At 41.3% G+C, this 24,613-nt stretch overlaps 1 protein-coding gene across 2 annotated transcripts in view; it reads right to left on the bottom strand.

The window, feature by feature from the left end:
- L3mbtl4 (L3MBTL histone methyl-lysine binding protein 4) overlaps positions 1 to 19,207 on the bottom strand; it is a 410,639-nt gene extending 391,432 nt beyond the window's left edge. Inside the window, exon 1 of one of the 2 annotated variants that reach the window (XM_076549829.1) lies at positions 18,527 to 19,207. The gene's annotated coding sequence lies outside the window, so the exon portion shown is untranslated. The remainder of the gene's footprint in view (positions 1 to 18,526) is intronic. The other variant, XM_016008230.3, reaches the window with a different exon arrangement.
- Between the last annotated feature and the right edge of the window lie 5,406 nt (positions 19,208 to 24,613).

The raw sequence follows: 24,613 nt of genomic DNA, 5'->3' as shown, positions 1-24,613 counted from the left end.
GACAACAAAGTCTAACATGGAAATTCTGACAGAGACTCAGTGCCTGAGTCAATCAAACAGAAGAAAAATCAGTGAACTCAAAAACAGATCAGTTGTCTGATCTGGAGAATCAGCTCAGCAGTTAAGAGCACTGGTTGCTCTTCCAGAGGACCCAGGTTCTATACCCAGCATCTACATGGTAGCCCACAACCATCTGTAGCTTCAATTACAGGAGATCCAATACCTTCTCTGACTTCATCAGACCCTGCATGCACATGATGCACAGACATGCATGCAAACAAAACATCTATACACATCTAGTAAAATAAACATTAAAAAGAAGAAGAAAACCCAGATAATTTGAAATTACCTATTTAGAGAAACAAAAAGAAAAAGAGTAAAGAAAGTCTATAGCCTTCCAGAACACCAAAAAAGTGAACCAATAGTTGCACTTCAAGAGTCCAAGAAAGACAAGGGGAGAAAAGGTTATTTAAAGAAGTGGCAGCTCTCCTTCCAAATCTCAGAACAGAGGAGCTCAAGATCCCTTAAGCAAAGAGAGAAGAGCAGTTGGAAGGATTTCTACATGAGCCTCCTCTATGGAAGCAGAGAGGAAGGGGAGAAGCTGGTCTAAAGAAAGCTGAAGATGCAAGATGAAGAGCCAGGTCCTCATCTAGCAGAAAACTATGAGCTCAGATTTCTAAGGGAATGGTTGAAGAAAGGGGAACAAATGATTGTGAAGATTACAATGATACTGAAGAAAAGTGAAAAACAAGCAACTTCTTGCCACAGCCTCAGGCAGGAGCAAAGTTACCACTGACCACACACCCCTATAGAACCTTCCTTAAGAGACGCCATCTCACAGACTAGCAAGCTGGCTGTCTGGCTAACACAGCTGAACCACGTGCATCTCATGATTTCCATCGCTTCTCCTTCATATATATGTACTGACCCACTTATATTTCCTTCCACACACTGGATTGTTTGTCCTTGACAACTTTGTGGGTGGCAGCATTATGATGTTCCTGTAACGGAATGAATAGGATGGAATCCTGTACTAATTTGACAACACAGAGATGCAAAGTCTGTGTTTGTCATCATCTGTGAATGACATGATGATCATGGCTGCACTGGGCACCTAATGTCTAACATTGGCATGCATCCAACAGTAGACAAGGTTTACAACTGAAATGTGTGGAGTTCCCTGACTACATTGCAACTAACGCTATTTATGCTAACTCTTATTTAACACAACCTCTATTCTACTCATGTCTTCTGTATTTCCATTTTGGATTTTTTTTTTTAAAGAGAAGTTCGGGGCCCTTGGTTGGAAGAAAGTACATATAACTCGAACACAAACAGATGGGACCCAGGAGATTTGTATTTCAGAGCTTGGATTTAGAGGGCCTTAAACCTGGCTAAACTTTGACATAAATTTACCTGGGCAGTACTTCCCCATTTTTATATGACTTCTGAGACAAGACGCTTAACAGCTACCACTGAAGCTGGCAGGTCCTCAACTCTAAGTTTTAGATGGCCTTCTATTGTGAAAATACAAAGGAAATATGTGTGTGAAATGACTGCTGAGTTCACTCTGCACTATTTTTATAAATTCTTTCACAAAAGCCTGTTATTAACATTGTATATTTAAAAACTAGGCAATATAGCAAGCAGAAATACAGAATCCGTACATGAAAGTCTGTGTGACACCTATACGTTTCTGGCTACATATACAAAGGAAATAAAATTAGCATGCCAGGGAGATACCTGCCTTCTCAGCTGATTGTAACAACACATCCTAGTTAAAAGAGCATCAACCTAAGGCCCTATCAATGAATGAACTAGCAAACCATGGTACATAAACCTAAGAAGAAGTAAATCCCAACATTGCAGCAAAATCAATAATGCTGGAGGATGCTGTAAGAGGAGAAGAAAGGAGTCACAAGAAGTTACTAGAGGTTGGGAGGCGTGTGAGGAGAGAGTGTCGATTAAAACTGTTTTACAAGACCAGGCTACATTGTATGCATAGTGCATAAAACACAATAGGCACCATTAATTAATATGTACAGCTAATAGAGCCTAACCAAAGTAGTTTAAGATGTAGTATCAATAACACAAAATGGAGTTGAAGGGGAAAGTAATAGCATAGATTTTAAGTTACAACTCCAGGTGTTTTGTGTTGTGCCTCACAGAAACAACAAAGAAAACCATGTAGTCAATAAGTGGGGTCAGAAATCGAATCAGGCCATCAAATTAGAAGAGCAGATGGTGAGAAGACGGAAGGAAGAGCAGATGATGACAAAGAGCACACAAGTCCTCACCTGTTGATATTTATTTTAAATGTTTGCATTAGGGAAGACTTTTTCCTCCCACCCTCGGCTTCCCATGGTTGTCTGTAGTTCTTAAGTAAGGTTGAAGCCTCCAGGGCTCTCCCCATCCACTTTCACATGTCTGTTGGTGTCATCCTTGTCCAGCTCATGTTTAGGTAACTTTTTGTTGGTGAGACTTCATGAATGTAGCTTCTGTCATTCCTAGGAATCCAACAATTTCACAGCAAATGCCTTGTATAAAGTAACTAAATACAGAGTAACTTAGTGTATATAAAAATGCAAATCCCAACCATAGAATCTGATGAAACTCATTTTACCTTAAAGGTCACACTAAGTTTGAGGGTAAAAGGATGATAAAAGTCATCCTGAGTGGATGGAAACGAAAAAAGAGCAGAGGGAGAAGAAAAAATAGACTTTTAGTCAAAAACTACTGTAAGTTGTAAAGAAAGACATCACAACTCATGAGAAGACATAACTAAATTTAGCATAGTAGGACATGCCAATAATCCTAGCACCTGGATTGCTGAAGCAAGAGATTCACCACTAGTTCAAGGCTAGCGTGGGCTACATGGAAGGAGGAATAGACAGCAATACAGTAGTAATGACCCAACTCACAGCAATGCATAGTGTAAAGAGAAAACAAAGACAACAGCAGAGTTTAACACCATAGGCCATATACAGCATCATATTTGACAGCAACAGAATCTACATCTTTCTAAAGCACTCAGAACAGTCTCTAGGATACACAGACACAGACACACACACACACACACACACACACACACACACACAAGCACACATGCATGAAATGAGCATGTCAGGCCATCAAACAAGTCTTAATAAACCTAAGAAAATTTAAATCAATCAATCCATTGCCCGATTAGCAACAAGAGGACAACTGCAAGTTTCATGTAAGCCAAGCAACACACTCCTGAAACTCAATTGGTCAAAGAAGAAACCATCAAAATACATCTTCATGGCAACAAAACGGGAGCACAATACCCAAACCTCTGGGAGGCACGCAAGGCAGGACAAGGAAGACAGCTAACAGCAATAAATGCCTTCATTAGAAAAGAGCAAACTCAAATGAAGAATTAATTTTACACAACACCGAGCTTAAAAAGAGACCTAAACCCAAACTTTGTAGTAAGAAGGAAATAATAAAGACTAAATCAAAACTAATGAAAAGACATTAGGAAGATAGAAAAAATAAAATTCAGTTAATGTATTTAAATAACAGACAAAATTATAACCATCGATTGAATTAACTTTGTAAAAAAAAAAAAAAAAAAAAAAAAAAAGAACCAAAGTAAGCCACAAATAAAAGAAGAAACTTTTTTTTTTTTTTTTTGGTTTTTCGAGACAGAATTTCTCTGTGTAGTTTTGTGCCTTTCTTGGAACTCGCTTTGGAGACCAGGCTGGCCTCGAACTCACAGAGATCCGCACCTGCCTCTGCCTCCTGAGTGCTGGGATTAAAGGCGTGCACCACCACAGCCCAGCCTAAGAAGAAACATTATATGCTGCAGACATACAAAGGTCCACAGCAGGCTACAAACAACTGTTCACCACTTAACAGACTAAGCTCACATCAATAGCTAACTTTGCAGAAATGCACAACCGACTAAAACCAAACATGATGAAATAATGATTCCCAACAGATCAATAACAAGATTGAGTCAGTGATCAAATCTCAACATCCATGGCACTGAGGCAGAAGAATTACTACGAGCTTGAGGCCAGGCTGGACTACAGATTGAGATGAACAAAACTAAGCTAATTTGTTGAAATCATAGACAGATCTGATTCAGCCAGGGTAGGGGAAAAAAAACAAAAACTTCCAACAAAGAAAGGTCTAGAATCTGAATCAGAAGGATTTAAATTGTACCCACCCACCCCCCCCCCGCCACCAAAAAAAAAAAAAAAAAAAAAAACTCACACTGCTGAAAAGCTTTCAAAATGCTGAAGTGTGGAGTGGAAACTCATTTTACAAGACCATTATCCTGATACCAAAGCTAGACCAGAGAAAATCATAGGCCAATAACCTTGGTGGATATGAATGCAAAAATCCTCCGTGAAGTACAAGCAAACTGGACTTAAAGCACACTCAAAGGATCCTTTGCCCTTGTCACATGGAACTCATCGTGGGGATGTAAGAGGTTCAACAGCTGAAAGTCAATACACTCTCCACTTTAATCAAATGAAGTTTTATGAATCACGTCCTCAGGTGAACACTGAAGAACGCGCCTAAGACGACAGGACAACAGCACCACCAGGGCTGAGGGAGGAGTCTCACAAGGCTAGCCTGGGCTACGGAAAGAGGGCTGGACCAAAAGAAAACCAAGAGAACTCTCTCATAAATCTATAAATCTAATTTCAAATAAATGTATATATCTTCACTGTAAGAATAAGATTCTCAACAAATTATATACAGAAAGAATAGAACTCAACGAAATTAAGGCCACGTGTAACCAGCTAGTCCACAGCGAACGTCGTTTCAGGGGTGAATAGTTGAAGGTTCTTCAGAACCAGACGAAGATCTCACTCTTGACCACACAAAGTCGCTTCCATTCAGTGGATACCTGGAAGTCCTAACCAGAGTGATTAGTCAAGATAAAGAAAGAGATGGCATCCAAATTGGTAAGAAAGGAGTAAAAATGTCTCTCATTACAGGTGGTATGATTGTACATACCCTTAAGAAAGCCCTTAAAATTCTACCAAAATACTTTCATAACCAATAAATGAATTCATTAAAATTGTATAATACAAAGTCACCACTGAAAGCCTGTAGTGGGAGGGGTACTAGAAGTCACTATGAGGAATGAGAAGAAGACTTCTAGGTCATGGCAATGCTCAATTTTTTTTATCTGAGCTTAGCTTCCCAAATGGGTCTAACTTCCAGATGGGCCTAGCTTCCAGATGGTCTAACTTCCAGATGGGTCTATGTAGCAGGAATCTTAAAAGTTCTTTATTAATAAAAACAAACCTGAAGCCAGGTATTGGGGTAAATGCTGGAAGACCAGAAAAGCAGAACAAGCCACAGCTTCCTCACCTTGCCAATTCCTCAGTTGATCCTGTTTCCTCAGACTGGAAGCTTCTGTGTCCTCATCCAAATGGATCTCAGCTGAATGGCTGCTAAAAGCCTAAAAGCTTAACCAGGCCTAGTTCCCGGTTTTCATGCCTTATATACCTTTCTGCTTTCTGCCCTCACTTCCCGGAATTAAAGGCTCACTTCTTGGGATTAAAGGCTCTTGTTACCACGCCTGGCTGTTTCCAGTGTGGCTTTAAACTCACAGAGATCCAGATGGATCTCTGCCTCCCAAGTGATAGGATTAAAGGAGTGTGCACCACCATTTTCTGGCCTCTATGTCTATCTAGTGGCTGTTCTGTTCTCTGACCCCAGATAAGTTTATTAGGGTACACAATATTTTGAGGAACACAATACCACCACAGGTCTAGGTTCCACATGGGTCTGGCTTCCAGATGGGTCTACGCTCCAGATAGGTCTAGGTTGCAGACAGGTCTAGCTTCTCAGATGGGTACCCAGATTTGAAAAAGCTCATGAACTTACAAGACCTTGTTCTCTAGAATACAGCCTGCCCCTTCTGAGTCCCCACAGCCTCGAGACCACATTAAGAACACCCATCAACTGTTTGAAAACTTAAATAAGAGAAAGAAGCATCTTGCCTTCCTCTACATGATGATGAATCCCATTCATAATTATGAGTCCCTGCATGCTTATGTCTCACATGGACTCTTTGTTGTGCTCTGGGTGCGTGTGCTCAATGACTACAACCTTGGACTATCTTCCAACAGGGGTGTCCTATATTTTGACATCACAACATGACATTATCATCTACAAATGCACTTGGGCTTTGTTCAGTTACCCACATGAGTGCAGGTGCCCAAGGAGGCCAGAAAAGGCCACCAAATCCCCTGGAACTAGAATGACAAGCAGTTGTGAGCTGACATGTGGGTGCTGGGAACCAAGCCCAGTCCCGTGTTAAAACAGTAAGTACTCTTAATCACAGAAATACCTCTCCAGCCCTTCTCCACCTCTTCTTGATCCTGAATCTCTCATTCAAACTGGAGCTCCCTGATTCAACCTGACCAGCTGGGCAGCAAGCCTGAGATCCTCTTCTACCCACCTCCTCAATGCTGGGATTACAGGCTCATGATGCCATGCCTGTCTTTTATGTAGGTGCTGGTGATCAAATACAGGCACTTTACCCTTTACCAAATAGGTTCTCTCCAAATCTTATTAAAGCTGATGTCTTTAAGTTTATCCATTATCTTTTACTTTCTTAGTCATTATGCTAACATTTCGGACTATATCTTAATTTCTAATAAAAGTGAATGATTCCTCTCCCTTTCCATGTTAGTAGACACTCAGAAATTAATCACACTCAGCTTTCGCTACCAAATTTTAAAATCTGGAATGCATGATCACCTACAGCTCATAGCTGACCATCCCAACACCCAGCATTCTATCTCTCCCCTCTCACCCAGAACAAATCTATTCTTCTTTATGAGTCACCTGTTGTTGACTAATCAATTTAGATTGATTAATTAATGGATTCACCAAGAATAGTTCATCCCACCACAGCTTTTTCAATACGTTTTAGAACTTTATTATTACTAAAACAAAAATTAAGATCCTGCTAGGATCAAAAGGAAGGGTAAATATTCTCACACTAGGTGAGAAAACTTCCATCTCACATTTGTTTTTCTGATCTAGAAAAAAAACGAGTTGACTGTACAAAAAGTCTCTAGTGACCCTTTGCTGCTCCTAGCCCAAAACCTCTGACTAGTTCCCACACTGTGAACTTTGATTTCCCTAGGCAGAAGCCAGGAAACCCCACACCAGACTCCCTTGAAGGTCAGACATAAGCAGCTTCCCCAGTGAAAGGGACAGGGAGGCCTCAGCCCAGCCAGAATGACTTTTCCACTTCTTCTCTGTCTTTTCCATAGGCTGAGAACATAAAGAGATGGAGAAACAGTCGCTAGACCCAAAGCTGGAAAAAATTTAAAAGTGACACTTAGAGGAGAACTTTAAAGTGTCAAAAATATTTTCCTCTTTCAGTACCATTTTCCCTTAACCCATCTTGTATATATTCCTAGAGAACAGTTATCATACAGAACTAATGCAAGTTCACATTCCAAAAACCCAAGCATCTCCTGTGACCTTCTAAAATAAAATAAATGAACAAAACGGCAGAGTTCTGTAAACTCAGCTAAACATTTGTAAATTATAACTTTCTACAAGCAAGTGAAGACTGGAGTCTTTTTTAAAGGACACAGTCTGTCTCGCAAGCTTTGCACATATTGTGGATCTATCAAACACCAACTTGAACAATCTGAAGAAAAATACACTGGCTTGCACCACTCAGAGGGAGCAAACCAACTACCAGTCTATGCTGAGGCTGCCCAGCTGCAGCCTTCGAAACACCCGTTAAAGCAAAGGAGTGTGCGTGCGTGTGCATTCGCTGACGGTCGGGTATGCCCTCTCCTCAATTCTTTTAATGAGCACCCTTACGACCAAGCGTATTTTTATGTGTGTGATGAGGCAAGAATTCTACAGACTGAGCAGATGCGCGATGAAATAAAAGATGCAAAAATCTGAGTGGAGTTCCTAAAACGACGCCTGCCAAGAACACAGTAAGGAAGGTCCCTAAAACATTTTTAATAAATTAACTCTTTACTTTCAGTGAAGCAAGAACATTGGTTGAGGCAAGACTGTTTTGTTTCATTTGTTTCTTTTAGAGAAGGAGAAATGACACCCGGAACCCTGGGATGCAATAACCTTCCAATTTGACTAGGAAGCAATTTAGATCCCAAACACAAGAGACAGTAACGTGTACTGTCCAATGAGGTCAGAATCCTTACCAATAGGAACAGCCCTCTAACCAGACAGCCACCCACAAGTAAATGTCTAAAAAGCAGAACTGCTCCAAAAGTTATCATTCAATTTCTTTCAATATGCTCATCTCGGTGACTCAAATTTTACCAAGTTTACATGTCTCTGAAATATTAAAAAATCCATGAACTGACAGGATTTATGGCTGAGTAAAATACATTAGGAGTTAGGGAAATAAATAAATTAGTGGGTAAAGTGTAAGGACCCGAGTTTGAATCCCCAGGCCCACACAAATACCAAATGCAGCATCACATGGATACTCTTTGGACTAAAAGCATGATGGGAGGTGGAGAAGGAGAATCCTCAGAAGCCTGAGCCAACTGCCCTGGATGTCACAGCGGTTAACAAGAGACCCTAACCCTAACAGGTGAGAAGTGACGGTGTGAAGGTGACAACAGACACTCAAGGTTATCCCATGGCCTCTACGTATGCACCACCGTGTGCCTGCACTGACACACTGTATACACACGTGGTGCACACACATTTAAAAAGAGACCAATTAGGCTTGAGACCTCTGGGGCTCCAGTTTAAAATAACTCTTCAACTCCCATTTTTTTCACCTCCCCACTGTTCTATTCACTCCACATTCTCTTTGTCCCTACAAATAAAAGCTCCACGAGCTACCCAGACTTTCTGTGCCCCTGTACTCTTCAATCCAAAGAGTCCTATAATGTCTTCAGTGGCAACACAAAGCCGCTAAGTCATCCTGATGCAAGGAAACCTTTATCCTGCAAGGGGCACACAGAGAAAACTATCTCCACTTAGGGAAAAAACTGCAGTCAGATCTCCGAGAAGAAATGGCAATGGAAGTGTCTGGAAAGCAGTAAGATGCCCCCTTGAGGATTACGGCTTCACTCTGCTGTGTCCTCTTTGAGTAGAAGTTTTCTCCTGGTTTTTCACACCACTGTTTCACTCTAGGAAATTCAAAGCTCTGGGATCAGCTTCACTCCCACCTAAAACCTTGTTCTGACCTGTGGAAATGTACAGTGAATAAACAAAACTGTGCAATTAAGAAATAGGACTGATCTTTAAAAGCAAAGGTAAGGATTAGCTGAATTTGTCAGTACCACTGTGTGGTTTCTTGGTTGTTTGTTTTTGTTTGTTTGTTTGCTTTTCTCATCAAATCTTGGAATAGTATTGAAATCCCTAAATCTTTACTGGAAGGAATGTGATAAGAGAAAATCCAGAAATACGTGAAATAAAAACTCCTAATCACCTAGATAACCAGGACCTTCTTCCACTCGGCAATTCTTTTCATTTCAGCATCATTTACAGAACCAGCTCACCCCTTCCTCCTGCTGCCGCCACCTCCAACCAATGATCTAATTCCGGGTACTGAGGATCCGAGCGGAAGACAGATTGGTGTTAGTCTTAATGGGAATGCAGGAGCCCTCCACCCGCTGATTGCCTGATTTTAAATTGCGCTATCAAAATGCCACATACACATATGCAATTGTGAAAATTCCTTTTGACGTCTGGGTCCCAATTACAAACAATCAAGACTTAAAAAAAAAAAAAATAGTCTCCAGAGGAAAAGTCAAGCTGTGTGCATGAAGGACAGAGGCAGTTCTCCGGTCACTTGATGAATAAACCAGCGCCTAAGCGCAGCAGATTATGTAAAACGCATAAATTGCAATGCAACCATCAAAATGGAATTACTTATGCATCCATCCATTAAAAGCTTCTTCAAGCTGACTTCATTTAGGCCTCAAAGTTCAGAACATAATCTCATTATCACAGTGCTCTCTTTCCTTCCCATGGGAAGCCACAAACCAGAGCCACTAAAAAGTTTCCTCAACAAGTCATGGTTAGATGAAGAAAAGAAAACCTGAGAAACTTCATGAAGAATGCTTGTGCTCCGATCAGGTATCATCTGCCTTGCCCCTGGAGAAAACCTGGAGAAAACCTCTCTATTAATTACACAACTTTAAACAGTGCTGGCTGCTCCAGGAGTTATTGACAGACTCTGTAACATCAGTGGATTGGACTTCCCTAGCAGACACAGTTAAGGGCTTCTCCATGCCTGCTTTATTCTTCTTATGTCTATATTAACACATGCTTCTACGTGTCTCCTAAGTAAACTGGTGTTTGATGGAAACAGTGTTTTAAAACAGGGATTCAACTCCATCTGACCTCCCTCCTTCACAACAAAAGGAAACTGAGGCCCAGGCAGCCGAGCTAAGGTCGTGCAGCTAGCTGACCCTGGGGACTTTTGCTCCTCACCCCACACCTCATAAAATGTCACCCTCAGCAATGCAAAATGATGTTACCACCCTTCGAGTCAGATTCCCCCAAAGCTACACCGAATTTCAGAAGAGAATCAAATGGAGGATTCTGAACATACACCGTGAAGAAGGTAAACGGCTCCTGCTTTTGTGGATCCAAGCGTTATCTCACCAGCCCACAGCTCCCGCTCTCCTGCCTCTTCTCCCACTACTCCTTAAACTAAACCCATGATCCTCTAGGATCTGACCTCACACAAGTGTGGGAAGCATGTTTATAAAGTCCTCACGTAGCACACTTGGCTGTTCAAATACACCAGCCACTCTTTCTGCACAGGAAGAAAAGGAAGGAGGACAGTCCCTTGTCCCTTGAGGGAAGTGGGGGGATATATACCGCTCTGGGGTCTCTCCAAGGAAAAGTCTGTATACAGCAGGGTAAGAAGCTGAAGGTGGGAAACTGACTGAGTGAATTCGAAAGTTTTGTTTCTAACATGTTAGATACTCCAGTTGACAGTCTTGATACTTTTCAGCTATGAAGATATGGAGAAGGCCAGCATTCGGACTTTCCATATTTACTGATTAAAATGTAGTATTTCCGTTTTGTGCCAGTAAACTTACACATCCTAGACTTTAACCAGTCATGTAAGATGTACCAAATTTATTTTAAAATAAAAATATTATTCCAGGCAGAGTGGAACATACCTGTAATTCTGAAGCTGAGGCAGGAATATTATGAGTTCAAGGCTAACTTAGTATATGTACATACATACTCTCTCTCTCTCTCTTTCTCTCTCTCTCTCTCTCTCTCTCTCTCTCTCTCACACACACACACACACACACACACACACACACACACACACACACACACACACACTCTTTTTTCTCCTAAAGCAGTCTAAATAAGTTCATCCTGGGGATTTCTAACAAAAATCTTATGATGAATCCATTTCAACCCTTAAAAAATAACTAGCCACAGAGCTAGAGCAACTAAACCCGACATAGCTAAAGCACCAACAGCTCAGAGAGGTCTAAGAGATAAAGTAAGATCATGTCAATGCTTTATGGAGTCATCTCATCCTGTGCTGCCTCTGGATGGCCAAGAGAAGGTGGCATAAAGGATGTGTGAGCTGGCAACTCACGCTCTTTGTTTTTCCCTCCCTCAAGTGTGAGTCCATAATTCAAAACTACCATGTAACATATCAACAAGTTGACAAGTATAAGGGATTAATTCTGTCTTCTATGTGTATATGAGATGCATGAATATATTAATAATGCATATTACTATATATTACTATATTATAATGATGTATGCATATTAATGTATAGATGCATTATTATACTGTATATCGATAACATATGTTGTCAATGTAGAAACAGACCAATCACAGGGAATGTGAGATAGGAGAATATGTCAGTTGCTCTGCATTCTAAGAAAAACTCACCTGGCCTGGGCATGGACAGGATTGACAGCTTGATAGCACTTTCTTGATTCGGTGATTTTCTAGACTTTTCACAGTAAACAATCAAAAACTTCACAAAATTAATTCAGAAGAAGGCTTTATTACTTTAGTGCCATAAGAGGTAAATTGTGAAGTGAGATACCAAGCAAGATAAGTGAAGGGAAGGACACTGGACTATTAGACGGCAATTAAAACGTCACCATACCTTATAGCATGTGTCTGTGTGGTTATGTTCCTTTCACATACATTAGCCAGTTATGATGTCAAGAAGGGGATAAGCAAGAATAGAGGATAGACTAGACAGTGGTGGCAATAACCATAGGATAATTACAGAAATAGCAGCAGTGGCAAGCGAGCTTATTGATCTTTCTTCTATGGCCCACAACATATTGAGCATGTGACATAAGCAGGACACTGAGATTCACCCTGTGTTGAGAGCAATGCTCCGGACTACTATAGTTCAAAGTATCAGGACAAGGACTCAATAGACAACCTCATGGGAAGATCATCTTTTTCCAGCATCCTTATTACAAGCCGTCTACCAGACTCTCCTCCCAACACCTTTATCTAGATGAGGAATTGTTCCATCTCCCTGCCGCCTCCCTTCCTGGCAGCCCTGGCCATTCATGTACATAGGAAGTTGCTCTGTGTAGGCATATGACTATAGAACTGGTGATATGGATGGAACAAGACAGACTTTACTCAAGCTAGTCAAGTCAGATTCCTGTCTGAGAAATGTGTACGGAAGTACACAGAGCCGAGGAATCAATAAATAGTTGGGAGAGGACTCATTAGAAGTATCTGTTTTAAACATGTGGAAATGCAACAGACCAGACTACAGTGAGATAGGATAATAATAGACATATGTAAAGAGACATGCAAGGAGAGTCCTCAGCTGTGTACAGTCCTGCTTCCTGCTCCTTAGTGGGGTCAGTCCTGCCTGTGGATTTCCTTAGACCTTCAGAGGGCTCTAGTTTGTTCTTTTTAGGCTACCTCTGCTAGGTCTCGGCTCTAAGCAAATGACCTGTTGAACAACTTCCTATCCAAGAAATTCCCCATGCCCAAGCATAGCTGATAGGAGTCATGGGTACAGAAGTGATGGGATAATGATGCTATTTTTGAAAATGAAATTATGATGGCTAATCTTGGTTGTCAAATTGACTAGATTTGGAATCAGCTCAGAAACACATCTCTGGTTGAGCCTGTAAAGGTATTTCTGGGAAGGACTAACTAAAGAGGGGAGGCCCTCTTCTATAGCTCCCCCCCCCATGAGAGAGCAGCAGCCTCTGGTGGTAGCTCAGATATAATGAGGTCAGAGGGAAAGGCAGTCCTGCTATATCCTGGCCATCTATACTTCTTCCTGGTAAATGCATCTACCCTGTAGCTTCCATACTTCCCTGATATCAGAACCTAGCTCCCTCAGTCTTTCAGCATGGACTGAAGACCAGCCACTCCTAAAAAAAATGCTCCAGGCCTTTAGTGCCAGAGACTGCTCAGACCTCCAGCCTCATGGGATGAGCAGCTAAGGGACTGTGAGCATCCAGACAGCTATTGTTGGACTACTAGCCCACATCCTGTAAGGCAATTTAATAATTCCTCTTTGCTGTAATATATTCATTTTTATAGTTCTGCTCCCCCTAAAGAGCACTAACTAATATGGAGATGGTGAGAGTCCCATAGATTGTTTTATAACTTTTGCTGGAAAGAAAACTGGACAAGGACCTACCCTTCCCCCAGAAGACCTCACATCTACCATCCTTATATCTGCCTACTTAGTACCTGTCTCTCCTGTTAACGGAATTCCTCTCTGGTGGAAATCTCCCTTCTATCCCCAGCTAGCCCTGTGTGTCTCTTGGAGGATGTCTACCTTTGACAATATAGCCTAAGGAGTTCTACAACTTCTCTATGAACTGGAGTCACAACCATGCTCTACGGGAGGCTCAGAGGAAGTAAGCATCTAGCCTAAACCTTGACAATGAACTACACCAATATCTGAACCCAGGAATCTCTGATGCTAAAATGCTAACTTCCTTCACACCATTCCCTCTCCCTTATAAACTAATATATCTTAACAGCAACCCATTGAACCGGTATTTTCTGACCACTTTCTACACATGCTGTTACAAAGTCAGTTGCAAAAGAAACATGATACAAACTATGGGGAAACATTACAATTTTCATTACAAATTCTTAAATCACAATTCCCAAGCAATACCAGTTTTTTCAAGGGAAGGAAAGTTAAGGGAGGGAAGGGGAAGGAAGGTGAGGTGTGTTTTCTTTCCGGAAAATTAAGAAAGCTACCACATCCTACTGCTCATGGACCCTGAGAGAACAGCCTATTCTAAAATAACTTTCCTGTGATTTCTGTGAAAATAAAGAAGTTTGTTTTTGATGAAGTCTTACAGAGATAATGGCCTAGAACAAATGTCAGGGACAAAGTTAAATGCTAGACACAGACATTTTATCCTTAGTGGAAAAACATGTAAGAGAAAAATCACCAAAGAAAAAAAGATCAAGTCTCCATTTTCACAGCTGGTAAATTGTGGCCAATAACGGCAAGTGAATTTCACACTTTGTTTAACCTTGGAAGCCTTTTTCTCCAACCAAGTCTTTTAAAGAAAACCACAGCTGAAACATCTACAGGCAAACCCTGTCCACTCAACCTGCTTACCCAACCCAGGTACCCAAGTGTACTTCTAGAACCCATGTCTTCCCAGACCACCTCCGCTCTGCTCTAATCTGAAAGCTGCCAGTCAAGGCAAGCACACTGAAGCCTGTGTGTCACACAGCAGACTGAAAGCCTGTGACACAGCAATGACATACCTGCAAATCCACTCTCAGAAACCCAGAGATGACAAGATAATTGCTGGCTTGCAAAGTGCTTACTGTACTTCAGACCTGAAAACTTTTTATACGAATTACTTTATATGAATTATCTCACTAGTCCAAGAAACGGGGGCCACTGCTAGCACACAGGAAAGAATAAACTGAAACTGACAAAGACCATGAAACTGCCTACTGTGACAAAGTAGGCCAGTAGAGCCATAAGCTAAGGGATCAGAGTCCAGGCAGGCTGGGACTCCAGTGCCTGGTGACTAGTAGGCTAATGTGGATCCCAGGGTGATGAATTTTTCACAGTTGCTAGGATGAGCCAATTGTGCTTCAGGGGGTTTACATGGTTCCTCATTGTTACCATAGTCACTCACTTCTAATGTCTGAAGAAAGAAAGGGTGGGTGGGTGGGTGGGAGAAACCAAGGATACCTTTATGGCTTCCAGGTCCTCCCTAGTGTCCCCTTGTCATCCAGGCCTGTTTGAATTTTCTTCACACTGCAAGGAGCATCTCACACTACAATTCACTAAATGCAGAAGCAGATTTAAAAAGCAACTCTCCTCTAGCAGGTCAAATCGAAAAATCTGAAAAATAATTCACTTCTGAAAATAGTTTTTTTTTCCCATGAAAATAAAATTTATACCTAAAATTGAGCTTATTATCCTAAATAAGCTGAGATATGTTGTTATTTGTATATAATTGCTAATGAAATAAATACTAGTAGAAATATATTCTACATTCCCTAAACACACTTTGGGGACCTCAACAATTTTCAATGGCGAAACAGAATCAGAGACAAAACCCTTAAGAGTGTATACTATTTTTTTTTTATATTTTTACAGGAACAGAGAGCATGCTGCTCAAAATTAAATACTTCAGTGTTAGTTAAGAAGATGATAAAAATCACATGGCATTATTTTCTTTCCACCTAATTCCTTGTGAAGTGTTAAACTGATACAATTAGATTATCCTTTAAATGTACACTTAAAACAAATTTATACTAGAACATAAAATAATGTATTTCTGAGACAAATTTTGAATTGTGGAAGATTAATTCTAATGCCTCAAAGTTGTATCTAGCATATATTTTTTCTATATAATACCCAGTAGGTTCATTATGCTAATCTCAGACTTCAGTAGCAGCTAAGTTTTTAACAACTAAACAATGAAGGTTGATAACATATTTCAAAAGTGGTGACATGAAAGACACAGTTAACATTCACACAAAAAAAACTAATATGAGAGTAGTTTATTTTTTTTTAATGTAGTGCGGCAAGAAAACATAAGGATAATGTTTTCAAAATGTTTATTCATGTTGCTTCAGTTATGTATGTCTATTATCGTCTACAACTTAGGTTTGATTATTTGTACCTAAAATCAATGCAATTGCAAATATCATCAAAAGTATCCATTAAAAGCCAAGATGGGTGGGTGGTGGCGGCGCCATGCACCTTTAATCCCAGCACTCAGGAGGCAGAGGCAGATGGATTTCTGAGTTTGAGGCCAGCCTGGTCTACAGAGAGAGTTCCAGGACAGGTTCCAAAGGTACACAGAGAAACCCTGTCTCAAAAAAACAAACAAACAAAACAAAACAAAAAAAACCAAGATGATCAGATAACGGTATAAGGCTGCATGTGAGTATGTCATGTGTCACAAGCACTTCTTCCCAGACAGAAAGCATTAAAGATTATAAAATACATAAGCATACAATATGTAAACACTATGCTTACCACAAGCAAAAAGAGAAAAACTGAAACGGGAGAGAAATGCAGCCTCCAACAGGCGTCTAAAGAGTTGCTATTTTCTTTTGTCACTGTGACTTAAAAATACTGAAAGGAACATCATACAAGTTAATCATAAGTACACATGATAATTACTTATACTAATATTCAGTGATTTAAAATTACTCTGTCTACTTCCTTCTCAGAAGAAGAAAGGGCAGGAAATTTCTATTCTCAACTGTCCATTTGAAAATAGACATTTTAATCATGTTTTTTTTTTACTGCACAGATTTCTCTTACAATGATAAGGCAGTGACCACAGTGTGCTTTGACTTGTCTGATTCTAGATAAAGAAATTTAAAACAGCCCACAGAGCAAGAACAGTACATAAAGTCAAAGAAATAATAAAATCCAGGCTACTCTCTGCTAGCATAAACTGGCTCCTCTGCTCCATTCTTCTTCTCAGAAAAAAATTAAAAAGTCATCTTTTAAAAAAGGATGTGAAATGCTCTTATTGTTTGAGGAAGAGAATCTTCAAATTATCACTATTCTTCCAGAAACACCGTATTCTGCCTTTGGTCACAATGTGGTCATAATTACCGAAGCAGCACTGTGCCCAGTAAGGTTACTCACCTGAATTAAATCAAGAGGAGGTTATGCATATATATACAAAGTCTGAAAAAGGCCACACAGCCCTGGACAAGGTTACCTCGCCAGGGTCACGGGCAAGTGGGCTGCATTTCTTTAGGACAAAGATACCATTAACTGCTATGGTAAATCCAACTAACGTGGCTGGGATGACAGAATGCAACTTCCAAACTTTTAATTCTGCACTAAGTTAACAAATACAGAGAAACTTGGGATTCTTCCATACAGAAATAATGGAAGGGAGGCTCACCCAGGAACACAGTCTCAGAGGGTGTGGCCTGTCACTGGGAAGGGTGTTGGAGCTGCTGGGATCATGCTATCAGGAGCATGTGACAGGCTGTTCATATCACAGCAGGTGAGAGAACACAAAAAGAGATGGGTAGAATTCACAGGCTAGGTAAAACTATCCTGGACCTATCTCCAGTTATTTTCTTCCTCCAACTAGACCCTATCTCCAGTTTTCAAAACATCCCAAAATATAGCCACTAACTGGGAACAAAACATGAGCTTGGTGAGGGCAGTCCAGATTCAACTTCTAACAATATTCACTTTCTAATAAAATAATAAGTGAAAATCCCTGTCCACAGAAGGGTGAGCACAGTCTTCATTAAATACTGTACTCCCTAAAAAAATAACACCAGTAAATATCACGGCAGACAAGACCATGGTATCATAAATGTCTATTTTAAGGTCATCTTCCCACATCTGAAAGTGTTCAGTGTGTCACCGAATCATGAAAACAGAAAAGTTAACATTTTTAAATAATGATCTTATCTTCAGAATAGCAGTAATAATATTAAAAACTCATAAAACAGAACCCAGGGAAGAGTTGAATGTTTCTATATTAAACACACACACACACACACACACACACACACACACACACACACACACGTTCATAATGCTAAATTATATTCATAGATCTTATATGTCTCTACGAACATCATCAAGTGAAACTATGACAACTTCAAATGGCTATTCCAGTTCATGCATTCCATCAAAGACTATGCACAACAAGAATCTGGCTGAACAGACTTCACCATGAGAATCATACAACGTGAGGATCTGTCTTGTCCTAAGAATAGGCACTCTAAAGGAAGCCATGAATCTGGCATTTACCCATTGATCTTTTACTCCAGCCAAAGAAGCCACACTCCATGGACATGATCTCTCCTGACAAAGGGAGAAACAGCAGAACCTGGTAGGAAACATTCACCAAACCCTAGTGAGGCAGAAAACACTTCTTCCCACCAAGGCCCACCACAGACACCATAGGGAAAAGCCAAGAGACCAAGACCCGAGCACTTACCTAGAAATCACCCTTCCTTATGGGTCCTTAGCCTAAGAGCCATCTTTACAGAACAGTCAAAACAGTGGCTCCCTCACAATTACCCAGACTATTCCTCTCCAGCAACAAAACCCACCTAGAATCAGTCACTGCGAAGGCCAAGAGGAGGCTCACGGGCCTCCAGTCTCCATTTCAAACTTAACTGGACTCAGAAGAAACTCTCTCCCAAAGTCCTTCCTGCTCAGTCGGGGTGTCTTCCTGGGAACTGTGGGGCTGGGGCTGTGGAGCAGCTCTGGTGGGTGATGGTAGACAGCTCTGTGATGGTAGACTCTTCCCCGCCTCTCTCCTCTGCTCCCAGAGGAGCCTACAAGTTCTCACGCTTAGCTTTTCCCTACAAAATGAGACAAACTTGCTGAAGCTTCTTGAAGGCTGAATACAGGACAGTCTCTGACTCCTCTTATCACACCCTCTGCCCAGTAGAAACATCTTGTGCCAGTTCCTCAGAATGTTCTGGAAGCTACCTCGCCTAAGGCAGAATGTTCTCAGATAAAGCATTTTGAAGGAAGGCCACTGTCAGATTCCAGATCCCCATCCTCTCCAGGAAGGCATGTTCAGAGTATTTTCCACGTTCAAAAAAATCTTTTCACAATTAATTTTCCACAACCTTCCAGCTTTGCCCAACAAAATACGAACACAGCATCACCCATGTCCATCCTCACTCCCATCCCCTTTTTATAAAGAACCTGGAGGCCTGCAATTTATGGAGTAGCCACACAGATACAAAGTACTAAAACAGAAATTCATTACCAAATCTGAGAGGAATTATTTAGAAAAAAAGATTTTATTGAAAGAAAGAGACTAATTTTTGAGTGACTTAATGATACTGTGTGTCAGCATAACATCTCTGGACTTCAAGAGCAAAAAGAGCAAATGGAGAGAAGAAAATACTCTGCATTATCTTTACCACATGACAACAAAATATCCAAGACAAGTAACTGTACAAAAAGAAAAGGGTTGTTTAGCTAAGACTGAAGTCCAGGATCAGAGGGACGGACTGGTTTTGTCTGTAGTGAGGATAAGGACATCAAACCATGGCAGGAGGGTATGTTAAAGTGAAGAGTCACACCTCAAACTCAGAAAGACTGGCACATCATATGATCCCTTCTGAGAACACACCCCGATGACCCAAAGATCCTCTCATGGATCCCCAGTAGTACCACTCTGGGAATCAAACCATTCACATACTGAGCCTAGGAGAACACTGAACAGGAAGCTGCAGTTGGCACAAATGCATGACAAGCTGACCCTCAGTGAACAAATGGTAAAGCATGTATTGCTGTCCTTTATCTTCTGAACTCTATTGAATCACCCATATCCACTAATCCTCAGCTGTCTGCCACTCTTCTATGATTAAGAGTTATCCTTAGTATTAACTTCTTAGTGCTTTCCACAGCAGAAGAATTCTTGGAGTGCAAGTATCAGAGGGGAAACACCAGGATACCCTTGTTGAAGTCACAGTTCCCAGGCTCCGATGCCAGCAACTTCCCTAACGGAGTACAAATGACTTGGTCATCCATTGGATTTACTACTGTCCTGGGGTCACAGTGCTAAAGAATATCAGCCGTAACTAAACAGCCGCTCAGCCGTGATTACTATCAACCAAGGATTCCTGGGTACTTGGCATGCTTTAACCCTTCCAAAGCTGAAGCAGGGGCAGGGAGATGGCTCAGCAAGGAAGAGGCATTTGCCACCGAGTATACCGATCTGGGATAGTGCAGAGCTTAACTAGTAGACTTGCTTGGAGAAATCAATATAAAAGAGAGAGCGGTGGCACCTGGAGAGAATAGAAAGTAATAAGGTAAGTTACGAAGGAAAGAACTACCCCCACTTGCCACCAGACAGGTGCTATTCTGTTTGGCTTGCTTGATGGTACACTCAGGACAATGCCCAGCAGAAGGCATGCTGACATAGGAACAATATAGGAACCACGGCACAATGGATTTGCATGTCACATGGTCACTGGGTTCTGAGACTCTCACACAAAGGAGAAACGTAGACAAAGTGAGACTTGGAAAAATGACAACCAACCTCTAAAGGGGCCGTAAAATGAGAGGAATGCTGATGATTCTCCCGACACCAAATGGACTGTCAGACCTTTGTCAGGGTGACAATAGGAAACCCAGCTTCCCATCCAGCTCTGTGTGGTATTCGCAGAGGCACAAAGCAAGAGCAGACGATGCTTCCTCCCATCGCAGACACACAGTAAAAGCAGATTCACAGCCCTGATAGGGGCTGAAAGAGACGCCATCGTGGAAGTTTGTATGTGATGGCAAACATCTGAAATGTTGGAGAGCATGGAGACTGGAGAGGGGATGTCTCCACTCAAATAAAATCTCTCTCAGCCCCCACCACCATTAAATGCCCCCATGTGAGTCCTCTGGAGTTAGAAAACTTCCTCCACACATACAAGAAAACATACTGCAAAGGTACACATGACTGGGAATAGGAGTTCCATCATTAGCATCTCATCAGCATGATGATACTTACTACTTGGCCATCAAATGTACATGAAAGACTTTCTCTTCTATTGTACTTTTATTATTTTAAATCAACATATAATATATTAGGTATATCATAATGGCATTTTCAAACAAAGTATTTTTTTTGTGGCTCCCCTTCCAATTTCCTCTCCCCTGTCCCTCCTGCTTCTGCATACCTCCTCTTGTAAACTCTCCCAACTCCTGTTTTTTTTCATCTTTGATGCCCATGTGTCCTACCCATCTCCACTCTCCCTCATAATCTAATATTACCTTCTGTTTGTCTCTTTTCTATATTTTCAGACCCATACTTATACCATTGTACATATAGTGCATTTACACATTTTGTTTGTTTGTTTTCTGGAGGGGGAGGTGGTTATTTAGTTTTTGTTTTGTTTTACATTATTTTAAGACATGGTCTGGCTGTCTTGGAACTCACTGTGTAGACCAGCCTAGCCTTGAACTCACAGAGATCAGCTAGCCTCTGCCTCCTGGGAATTAAATTTCTGATAGAAAAATGAACTAATGAAATTTTCAGGAAGATGAATGGATCTGCAAAGGGTAATTAATCAAGGTGAGAGTTCACTCTGCCCCTGCCTCTCCAAGGCTGAGGTCAAAGGTGCGCACCACCCTACTCGAACAATACTCTTCATGCTTCAAGGGTCACGTGGGCTTTTCTATAGCTGCTTCAATCTGCTATTGTAGAATGATTCGAGTCAGAGACCAAAACAAAACCAACAAGCAAATGCGTGTGGCTATGTATCAGTGTGCCATTGAATATATATTTACACAAACAGGAAGCATGCCACACATTTGCCTGCAGTTTGCCAGCCCTGGACTACTGTTACTTCACTGATAAGCTGAAATATAGACTACCAGAGCGCTTAAAAGACCATTGGGAGCAAAACTGTGAAAGCAAGTCCACTTTCCTAAGGAAGACTTGGGATTGGTTATCTTGAGAATTAGGCCCTGTGTCCAAAATTTCACCAAGCACCACAGAGGCTCCCACACTGCCCATCCCATGATGCTCTAAGGTACTGAGGCAGGATGACTGCAAAATGTGCAAGGCAAATGGTGTTCACAGTGTGTTCCTAGTTAAGCCAACAATGAGAATGTCACTTGACTGGTGTTAAACCCCAGCCCACAATGAAGTAGAAGGTGAAGATTTGATCTCATGTTTGGTTTGGGAACACTGTATGGCATTCCCGTTGTTGATACCTGGCTCCATTTCCCATAAGCATGACCATATAGAAGCCCTTCCAATTCTATGGGATCCCTGCAACACTGTTTCTTTACCCTCTGCTCTAATACAATAATTGTAACCCTGAAATCATCAAGACAATATGTTTCTTAACATTGGATTGTTGGGAGTACCAACAGGCCTTCATGCTTTCCATATATCCACCTGGATAAACTAATAATGCTAATAATGCAGGATTCAGGCTTTCCTTTTACTTAGGCCATTCCTTAAGTACCTGCATGCAACTAGTAACCTCAAGAAGTGAGGCAAATGTATGCTTCTCCCACTTTTCCACCTTCATCTACAACCACAGCAAAGCTTAGGCCTCCTATGAATGTTGATTTTGGTTTCTGAGTGGCTGGATTGAGGGATACCAAGAAAAGAGATAAACTATATTCCTAAGCATATCTATTTACAGAAAAGACTGTCATGTGGGTCAACACACTGAGTGGCAAAGACTCACCTTGAATTCTGGGGACACCATCCAAGAAGATAGAGCCCAGATGGAATAAGAGTAGAAGGAAGATTGGAGAAGCATGAACAGGTTGAACCCTTCCTATGTGAGTTTATTTTACAGCTGCTATTGTCCATGGTCATCAGACACCAGGTCCCTCTAGCTTTGAGTGTGAATTTGCACAAGGATGTTGTCCTGCATCTGAGATTGCATCATTTGCCTCTTTCTCATTCTAAGGCTGCTTGGACTGAGAAGTTATTGTCTTTCCCACCTCTGAAGGCTATGGATAGCCATGCTGTAACATTTGAGCATTGGTCATGTGAGTCAATCTAGTAAATTCCCTCTAACTTACATGCAAGTGCATATGTGTGCATGTGGGGGGGGGGGGTTGGGAGGGCGGCCTACATGTGTTCTATTAGTTTGGGTTTTCAGTACTAGGCTAAACACCATGAGCAAAAGCAACAAGAGTATGAAACACTCTGATCAAGAACAACTTCGGAGAAAAGGCTTCATTTCAGCTTTAAAGCTACAGTCCATCATTGGGAAAGCCACATCAAGAGCTCAAGCAGGACCCGGATGCAGGCACCAAAGCAGAGACCACGGAAGAATACACTCACTGGCTTGCTCCCTCTGGCTCATGCTCAGCCAGCTCTCTGATACAATCCAGGATAGTCTGCCAAGGAATGGCACCACCCACAGCAGGCTGGGCCCTCCCACATCAATCTACAACCAAGAAGACAACTCCCCACAGACATAGCCACAGATGACCTTGATCTGGGCAATCCTCTGTTGAGACTCTTTCTTCTCAGGTGACTCTATGTTGTGTCACGTTGTCAGTGAGTGCCAACCAGGACAAATCCCGATGATCATATATCCCTTTTGCTTTGGGAGTGACCCGTGGCCCTCAGTGCATCATTCAGGTGTGAGGCAAAGACACACAAGGACAGCTCTACCTTGTACATGCCTGGGTGCCTGTGGGACATGAGAAAGTCACATTATGCTCATTTTCCTTGCTATGCTAGGCCCCCCCCCGCCCCTGACCAAGACACCATGTTTTCTGCTGCATTCTTGAAACAGTAACAAAATGTGTTAATTTGTTAGTAAAGCAAAAATTAAATCACATAGATAACACAGATTCTCTTTAATATTAAATAAATCTTGCCGCTACTTACATTCTCTTTCTCTGCAATGTGAACAAGCTGTTTGTTTTTGTTGTTTTTTATACTATAGGTGGTTTTGCGCAAGACAACCTCATTTTACACCTTCTGGCTTACTGTTCAAAGCCAGCACTTTGATGGTGTATACTAGAGTCTACATTAAATTACTTGATGATTCTAGTTGAAAGCCAGTGGATGGATGCATAATTTCTGAAAATATACAAACTGTTTCAATGTTTAGTTTGAAATCCTTTTTGCTTGTTTGTTTGTTTGCTTGCTTTTTAAAAAAAAGAAAGCATAGGCTGGCTTTAATTTTTTCACTTAAAATGTATTTCCCTTTTCCCACTAAGAATTTAACCTATGATAATTGTATTTTGCAATAATGGGAAGAAAGTTTTAAATTCAACAAAGAAGACATCAATCAACTGTCATTAAGTGCTTTATTGTTGCAAAGCACACTTAAACATGTACTATACTTCCTTTTAGCAAAGCATCATTCAGAACGGAGAACGTTGAGAAAAACATACACATCTTGGCTTTCCATTGTGTCAGTATTTAAGGACCATTCCCTCCACCCTCACAAGATTCTGAGGAGACAAATCCTCCAAGGAAAATAATGAGGGTACACGACAGATCTGTGACTACAGATTCTGGGAAGCGCCCCAGTTTGCACATCCTCATCTCTGCAACCCTATCCACACTGGGGATTGGGCAGCCTGACTCCCGTGCAGCAAAGAAACCCCCGTTCCTCAAGCATCATGTACATTCTCCTCCAGGTTTAAGATCTTTTCCATACCTACTTCCATGAAAATTATGTCAGTCACTCAGCTCTCAA

Source organism: Peromyscus maniculatus, chromosome 13, assembly GCF_049852395.1.
Source record: "Peromyscus maniculatus bairdii isolate BWxNUB_F1_BW_parent chromosome 13, HU_Pman_BW_mat_3.1, whole genome shotgun sequence".
Lineage (NCBI taxonomy): Eukaryota > Metazoa > Chordata > Mammalia > Rodentia > Cricetidae > Peromyscus > Peromyscus maniculatus.
Note: the sequence above shows the minus strand (reverse complement) of the source record. Positions and strands in the feature narration are given on the sequence as shown.